Source organism: Geospiza fortis, unplaced genomic scaffold (assembly GCF_000277835.1).
Source record: "Geospiza fortis unplaced genomic scaffold, GeoFor_1.0 scaffold112, whole genome shotgun sequence".
In the NCBI taxonomy this organism is placed as follows: Eukaryota; Metazoa; Chordata; class Aves; order Passeriformes; family Thraupidae; genus Geospiza; species Geospiza fortis.
This window is the reverse complement of record NW_005054298.1, coordinates 2,796,499-2,805,599: the sequence shown is the minus strand read 5'-3', so window position 1 is coordinate 2,805,599 and position 9,101 is coordinate 2,796,499. Positions and strand designations below refer to the sequence as shown.

Below are 9,101 nucleotides of genomic sequence, written 5' to 3'. Positions count from 1 at the left end.
CTAATTTTTAAAGGAATAGGCTTTTATGTTCTGAAAGGTAGGAGAGAATAATGGAAATGGTGCATTTATTCTCTTTTGTCTTATTTAAGTTTCCCATCAAAAATCTGTAAGGGTCACATTCTAATATGAAATTTTCTGGTCTTATCAGACAGGAGCTTAAACACATATTTACAGGCAATTTCTGTAACAGTGTAAATTAATTGTAAATACAACTGTTCCTTCCGTGTCTAGGAATATAAAAATAAAAGTCTTACCTTACTTTTTTCACTCTTTTCCTTTGAGATTTCCCTAGAAGTTTACAGAACACATCCTATAAATTGTTACAATTGAACATGGCATCCTTTGAGAAATATTTTAACCAAGTGATGACTGTGAGTTTCAAATCCAGTTGCTAGAATTTTAAGAAATTCCTTATTTCCCTCCCTTCCATCATGCCACAGAAGCTTCCCTAACCCAGTTACTTATGTCAGAAATCTATGACTTCATGCCAGAGACCTCTGTGTGCACTTACAAAGGGGAAAGTAAAAATCCTAACACTTGACACCACACAGCAACACAAAGAAGTTTCTTCTGTGGCAAAGTGCTCGTGGTCTCCCTTCCTTCATCTGTTGCTGAGAAACCTTTCTGAGAATTAATCAGGGAAACATCACAAATGCTGCTAAATCATGCGCCACACTGCAGATTGAGCTGAGATGAGATGAGAAAACTCCCTTTTCCTGTTAACCCAGCACAGGCTGGTGTGCAGCAGCATTTCCTCCAGTGAGTGCACTGTTGTACAAGTGCAAAACATTTTCTCTGTGTCTCCAGCAAAGCTGGCAGTCACATCTCACCAGGAACCACTCGTACAACAAGGGCAAACACAGGAACACCGCACAATGAGCATGGGAGGAGATGCTCAGCCAGCTTCAGGGCATGCTGGAAGTTCAAGGTTGAACTGTGGATTTAATTTATTTTAAAGAGGCTTGTGGAGATTATAACAGAGGTTTGATGGGCCCTGTCCACCCTGGAGTGGGGATGGGAGGTGCTAAAAGTGACCAAAGCAGAGGTTGAGCTGTCATGGCAAGGAGTGATGCAGCAAAATGGTTGAGCTGTCACAGCAAGGAGTGATGGACAAAAGCACTGCAAGCACCAGGAGGTTGAACCCCTTTACCTGTATTGGCACAGATCTGGTTATTCCAGTGGAAATGTGCCTTTTAAGAGCATTGCAGTCCCTGTGTGGAAGGGCAAATAAGCAATTCCTGTATCAGACACTTTCAAATCAGTCTGGCATGTTCCTGTAAAGGGATTGCGGAGAAAAAGCGTTCTGGTTAAAACACACACAGACTTCCACCAAATGCTTAAAACACTGCCAAGCCCATATTTAGAAGAGAGATGAGATTGGGGCTGGCATGGAAAGGAGGGAAAAGCTGGCTCTTTGTGCACAAACTGGGACCCGAGGGCTCAGGGAAGGATGCCGGGGAGCAGGAGGCTGTGAAATGCTGGAATGGAGGGTCAGAACTCTGTTCTGCATTTCACAACATATGCTCCATAGCTGCTCAGCCTCAAATTGCAGAGATTACATCTCAGATCCTGCCATCAAAAGCCAAAGTCTTGCAAAAATAGCTTTTCTTGTGGGAATTCAACCCTTCCATACGTGAGGAATACATCCATCGTGGGTTTGGACTTAAAGCTGGGTGTGTGTTCTGATGCAAGAGATGAATAGTTTGGCCCTATGTTCCAGTTTCAGGAATAATTATCTGGGTGGTTTTTTGTTTTTTTTTTTTTTTTTTTCTTTTATTCAGAAACTTTAAGTTTATATTTTTACTCAGGCTGTGGCTATTACAGGGACTGAAATTTGTCCCAAAACCTTTAGGGAGAGGACCTTGGAGAAAAGCCTGTGCATAGGCTTGGTGGCAAGAACAGGCTATTTTCCTTTCAAAGCTTTGTACTGCATTCTGGGGCATTTGTTGTGCCAAGTGCCAAATAAAGAACAGTTTTTAGACACAGACAGGAAATTTCAGACCAGTGGTAATAGAACTGAAAAAATCTCAACTTCTCCTTTAGTCCATGGCTGGCAACACCAGCTTGATGTTGGCACGTGGGACTGTGACTCTGCTCTGCTCTTGGTCTTGGTCAAGTTGCCATCAGACAGATGTCTCTCCTGCAAAGCCACCACAGTACCTGGCAACCTGGCTGGAGATTGTTTGCTGCTATTCATGAAGCTGGTTTTGTTTTGCTGGTTGGAGATGCTGTTAAATACAAAGGGAGGAATTAATCTTAGTGAAGGAGCCAAAAAATGAATTGGTGTAGAAAGAGAATTACTTGCACTTCTCAGTAGGTGGTCTGTCCTCATCAAGGCAGGGGCACGTTCACAGAATGAGCAAGCAGAGCCTGCTGCAGCAGAATTGTTTTCTGTGGTTTGTAGCCTGCTCTCTGGAGTCACTAAGTACATTTTCAACCAAACAGAAAAAAAGGCTCTCCCAGCACAATCTTCCTCCCAGCCCCCAAGTGCAGCGCACCATATGTTAGCAGGTGCCTTCTGTCAGACCGTTCTTTTGGGGGTGTTTGGTGGATGGGACGGGATGGGATGGGATGGAATGGAATGGAATGGAATGGAATGGAATGGAATGGAATGGAATGGAATGGAATGGAATGGAGAAGAATAGAAAGAATACTTTCAGCTGGAAGGGACCTCCAGCAATAAACTAATTCAGCTTCCTACCAATTTTCCTGGCTTCATGACACTCTCCAGGAGCATCTGCACATGGATAAAATCACCAGAGAACAAGAAAACAAATTTCCCTTTCCCCTCCATGTGCTCCAGGAAGCTTTCTTCTGTGGGCAGAGCAGGGGTGCCCTGGATCCTTTAGTTTGCTTTATCCAGCGGGTCAGTGGGAAGAGGAGCAGGTAGGAGAAGCAGGTAATTCTTCAGAGGATATTTGAAGCTACTGTCCTCTTTAGAGTATATTTGGAGCCCTCTCCTCACCTGTGCCTGCAATGTCTCAGCTCGGGGAGGCTGCAGCAGACACCCAGCTCTCACTCACACATCTCACACTCCACCACTCTGATCACAACTTCCTTGCACCTTGCCCAGAGCTGTTAAAATCCACACTCTCAGGATCTCCTCTTCATCCCACGTACATCACCAGCAGCAGTGCCCTGATGTCAGCAGGAGCAGGAGCAGATGTCTGTGCTCTGGAGTTGCAGAGCAGTGGGTCTGGCTTTATAAACGTTGTTTTCAATGAATCTTTCTAGGCAAACACATGGAGCTCCATCAACAGCAGCTCAGCCTAACAGCTCATCATAGCAAAGGTCAGCAAGATCCAAAGATAATGAGAAATTACATTTGAAAATAAAAGAAAAATACCCCAGTAAAATATCTGCAGTTATGCTGAGAGAATGGAAATATATGAGTGTCATAAATCTCTGCATATCAGGAGAGAAGTTATCTGGTTGCCCAGGGTCAGGGTGAGCAGTTGTAGACGCAGCCAAGAAGTGTTTGACACTATCAGACATCAATATTGGCCACTGTTGTTGGACAGATCTTGTGCAGGACTAATCTGATCTGCCAAGGTGGATCCCATATTCATAAAACACCTGAAATAATATTGGCTGTTGATGTAAAACCCCTCAAAACTAAAGTTATCTCCCTCAGGCTTCAGTGTGAAATCTCTTCATTTCCGTTGCCTAAGCCCTGAATCACCATTAAGACAGAGTGCTAAAACTGGAAAAAAAATGGGAAAAACTCTGAAAAAATGGCTCTGGCCATATACAGGCAAGGAAATACCCTTTCTTCCATCAGGAAACCCAATCACTCTGCTCCACCAGCAACCCATCCCTCACCAGAACAGACTCCATTTTCTGTGGTGGGTTTTGCTGTGTGCCTTTCAGGAGGATTACTTTCTAGTTTTTGGTTGAATTTCTCAGTGTTTCTTTTTCTCTTGCATGCTGGTCCAGGCAAGCAGATGTCTGAAGCACCTTGGAGTGTCCATTCTCACGCCCCATCCTCCGTCTTTCCAGGCAGTAATTGTTGCAGCATCCAAAGAGATAAAAAGGCATTAAAGGTAATGACCCTTGTTCTGATTTCACATATGACTGGGCCTTACCCAACAAAATCCTAATCCCTGTTTTACAGATAATTATGTATCAAAAGTGATAAATGTTCTGTGACAGTATATTACCCAAAAAACAGTAAAAGACTGCTGTAGCTGGGAGTAGTCAGATGTGTGTTCTGAATGTGGTGCTGTGACAAACATACACCTAAGGAAATGTTTGCAGAACTACTTCTCTTTTTGGGAAGTGGATAATAATTTTGGGTAAGTCTCAGCTGAAATTTTGAGGCAATTCTGTCTATGTTCATAATTATTGCATTTCCATAGCTAAATCTTTGTGATGACACATTACCCTTGGATATCTATTAAAAAGAATTTGTAATTGGTTTGTTGAGAGATGCCCACAAAGATGGCACAATGCTGCTTCAAAATTATTGATTAAATCAGTAAAAAGACATTAAAAGTAAGCACGAATAGAGAGCTTATTAAAGATATTGCCATGCTTCTTTCAGAACCAGCTCCTGAAGTAACTTTTAAGCAATGTAAAATGCATTAACACAATACTGATTAAAAAACAAAACAAAAAAAAAGAGAGCCCACTTTCAAATCAGAATGAAAGCTGATCAAAATTAACAGGCTGTGGGGGTCAGGAACCAAAAGATTCTAAATGTGAAAGCAGAGAAAAACAAGAGAAAAAAAAGGAAGTTATTTCATTATTTCAGCTTTTAAAGCCCGTTAACAAAGCAGAGTTCAATCTGAGAAATTATTATTGTTCCAGAAAAATAATTGACAACTCTAACTTCAGCATATTTAAAACAGTTTGAAACCAATTAGCTTCTCACCTAGACTTGAAGGAAGGCCAGTGCTACTTCTGTAGCATAATGTAATCAAAATCACATTGAAGTATAACAGGAACTATCCTGATACAAGCTGGTTTTTGTTCACATTTAGGAACAAAATTAATTGGACAACTGTAGAGAAAGAGTCACCATCCACCAAGTTCATAAGTGGAAAACTCCTTTGTACAGCAGTTCAAACTCAGCCACATAAAGCAACTTTGAAAAAGATTTAACTTATTATACAACAATGCACTGATATGGAAAGAGAATGGCAAGTGTCCAAAGAAACCACAAAGGCTGGATTAAAACACATTAAAATTTACTTAGATTTTATATGCAATTCTGTATGAGGGCACATGGCTGTTTGGCTCTGGGAGAAGTTTTGCCCTTAAATTCTTTGATTGTGTGTGCAGTGGTTTCACACAGGGACACACATATCTTTATACTTTAGTCTTCAGAGGATCTGTGCTTAAAGTTATTTCAGCTCTTATTTGGCCAACTGATCTCCCCCATGCTTGGGCTTGAAAGATTCAGGGTGAGTATTGCCCCAGTGCACTGCATTCTGACAAGAGCAGGAGTGATGTTTTGCAGTCTAGGAGAAGGGTGAGACCATGGGCATGGCAGACCATGGTCTACACAAGATCCCCACTCAGAAATCATCTGGAAGGGCTTCTGCTATCTGCTATGTGGTTACAGCCCCTGTGGCCCCCTCATGCAGAGCCTGGTCTGAACCCATGCAGCTGAATCAGGAGGTTTTGATGGGTTCAATTTATATGAGGAGATACCCTGCTCATGATTGTCATTGGATGGTGAGACTTTCAGTCTTTGTCTTCCTTCAATGACACGAAATCCATGTTGTGTGCCCACATGATTGAGAGAAGCGGAGACACCAGGTCTAATCCTGGTGAACATCTGGCATTGACAGTGCTGATGTGTGCCTGGCAGGACCCAGAGTCCATCACCACTTGAGGTATTCATCTGGCAGGACCCAGAGTCCATCACCACTTGAGGGATTCCTCTGGAAGATCCCAGAGTCCATCACCACTTGAGGGATTCCTCTGGAAGATCCCAGAGTCCATCACCACTTGAGGGGTGCATCTGGCCCTCACCACCCAGTGTCAAACCCTTGGGACCATCTCAGACAAGAAGATTCTCCCAGGCCCTGCTCAGGCTGCAGGATTTAAGGCTGATTTCTGTTCTGAAACATTTGTAACTCTTTTCCACACAGTACAAGCTCGGCTCATTCCGTCTGTGCCTCTGCTGAGCTCAGACCCCCTTTCCCTGCACAATGACAGATGTCTTGAGACCCTTGATGGCAACAGGGCTGGGAGGGAACATCTGCTTCCCACAGGCCAGGGCCCACTCCTACAATCATTTTGTGTCTTCCCCACAGCCACAAAAATCAGAAAGTTACTTTTATGAAAAATTAACTTTTTTTGCTGAGTGAATCCATAGAAGAGCAGCTCTTTGCATAGAGCTCATTTTGCAGCTCCCAGCACACTTATGAACCTTAAAACGCTATGTTTTACCCAAAAATAGTGGGGACATGGTGGTTTGGGAGTGCTGGTGCAGCCAGGCAGGTGTCTGCTGAACACACCACAGCAGCTTTTATCAGTTCCCCCTGGTTTTGTGCCAGTGGATATGAGGACAGAGGGGCCCCACTGTGCAGGGAAGCATTGCTGCTTGCCGGAGCTGGAGACTTGTACCTTTACAGGCATTTGGGCAGGCAGGGAGGTGAGGCAGAGCTAAATCTGCTCCAAAAACAATCCAGAAGAAAATAGTATATAGAAAAAGAGCAGCTGCAATGTTTCCTGGGTGGTGGGGATGCACACAAGTGCTCCATGGGGTACTTCTGGGGCTGGCACGTCCCCTGCCCTGGGAGAAATAGGGCTAAAAAAGATTTTACCAACAGGAATAAGTATAGTGGGCATGGACCTCTCTATCCCAGGGAAGAGCTGCCTCTGCTACAGTCCATATTTAATTTAAATGCTGTTAGTAATGTGTATATTACATTTGTATACTATGTCATAGCTTGGTGCTATGAATAAATATGAAGACATAAACAAGGTCATTTATGGGAAGCCAACAGCAATATCACTGCTGGAGAAAGGCACGCACAAAAATAGAAACCAGGACTTTTAAGTGGCTAGAGGATGTTGCTAATGAAGAAAGAAAACATCTTTTCCAGTATTGTCAGTGATACTTTAGCTTCTGATATCTTAAACATATCCTCCTTTGAATAACATTTTCACTTTCTGAAAACAATTTGTTATCCAGAAAACATTAAACACCAGCAAAACCAGGCAGTACTGACTTTGATGCATTATCTACAGGCTTACAAGAAGCATGGATGCTCAAGATGTCAGTAAATAAAAAGATGAACCTTCAAAAGAGTAAAGATATTAAAACAAACAAACAAACAAAAAGTGACATTGGATAGATAAAAATAAAAATGCAAAGAAAACCAACCCAAATGAGACACGGAGCTTCCTGCTAGATGTGTGCCAGTTTGACAATTAATTGATTCAGACTGATTGGTGACTTGGCAGGTACCATCAACACAGTTTCCTGCAATCTGCCAGTCCAACCATCCAAAGGATATTACTGGATTCTGCCCCACTCTGTTCTCTCTCCCATCTGCTGTGTTATGCAAGACGAGATACAGCAGTCCTAGAGAATTCAGAAAGCATTGCAGAGGAGAGAAAAAGCATCTTCCTTACACCTTACACTCACACTGCAGGAGCAGAATACATTGAAAATGAAGACACAGTAAGGGAAATTCCTTTGGATATCTTGAAAACTTAAGGAGCTTTTACTGCACAGAAATTGTAGAGCAACAGCTGCACTTTTCAATTCAATAATCAGACAGTAATGCAATAATCAGTTGTATCAGAATTCCTACAAATTAGTTGTGGCTTCTTAGGGGAAACCATGCTTTACATTTTTTTAAGTGCATTAATATACTGTTTTTCTTAAGGTGAATAAATATCCTCTGCACAAATTTTTAACTACAAGGTGCATGAGCAGATCTCAGGATCTTCATGGTTCTGAGAGGTCCCAAGGAGCAGGTACCAATCTGTCCAGGGCACCTGGAGCATCCCACACTGTGTCAGGGCAGTGCAGAGGGAGACAGGACACTCCAGAAGTGACCTCAGCTCCTGACATGGGGGTGTCTGATGCTGCAGCCTCTCCTGGGTGATGGAGAGCACTTGAGGATGCCACTAGGGACCACTAGGAAGATTTTCCATCAGCTTTTACAGATATGCCCAAACATTATTAATATTTACTTTGGAGGATTTCCTAAAAGTCTAGAAAAAAATATGGCCACTGTCAGCTGCAGAGTGATATTCCAGTTTACAGAGGAGTTGAGGAAGGAAGAAATGAATTTGGCATTTGGTTGTGGCTAAAGTTTTATTTAGCATAGATCAAAGATCAGTTCAGAGAATAATTCAACCTACTGATCTTTATTATTTCTTGCCTGTCCTTGTTGGCATTTGTCTGGAAAGTATTTTCCATGGACAATGTATCTAAACCTTGTTTTTCAAAGAGTGAAGCACTGATATCTAAAATTATCAGTGAAACGGCTGAAAATGCCTTTTGTTTCTGATGGAAGACAGCATGGAGATCTTGGATCACTTCCACTGAAGGGAAGACATAGCTCCTTCTAAAATTCCTTCTCTCATCTACTCATTCCTTGTTTTCAGTAGGTTTTTGAGTGTCTTCAAGAAGTTCATTGAAGCAAAAAGGAAGCACTGAGGTGCCACTCTCAGCCCTGGGCTGAATGAGTGTCTCAGCCTCACAAGAGGTGCAACTATAGAGGCACAAATTTATTTAGCAGAGCAGGCTTAGGATCTGGGCAAGTCTTGTCATAATTACTCAAGCAATTACCCTGCTAATGAGCAGCTGAGATGGCTGCTGTGTCTGCATGAGCAAGGATTAGGATGCCCCATCCCTGGAAGTGCTCAAGGCCAGGTTGGACAGGGCTTGGAGCAGCCTGCTCTAGTGGAAGTTGTCCCTGCCTATGGCATGGGGTTGGAATGAGGTGTTCTTTAAGATCTCTTCCAACCCAAACCATTCTATGATTTTATGATCACAGGCAAACTTTAGAGAGCCACTTCTTCCTACAAAGATTTTTAGTTTGTAATTCTGTCTTTCTGCCTCCTCCTGTACTGTTTCACACATGTGTGATCCTCATTAGTATTCAGTTCTGGATTGTTTGCTGATTTTGCTA

At 42.7% G+C, this 9,101-nt stretch overlaps 1 protein-coding gene across 1 annotated transcript in view; it reads left to right on the top strand.

Annotated features, from left to right (window-relative positions):
• The first annotated feature begins 3,995 nt into the window (after window positions 1-3,995).
• The window catches only part of KYNU (kynureninase), a 181,123-nt gene continuing 176,017 nt past the window's right edge, over window positions 3,996-9,101 (top strand). Inside the window, exon 1 of the mRNA XM_031057744.1 lies at window positions 3,996-4,043. The gene's annotated coding sequence lies outside the window, so the exon portion shown is untranslated. The remainder of the gene's footprint in view (window positions 4,044-9,101) is intronic.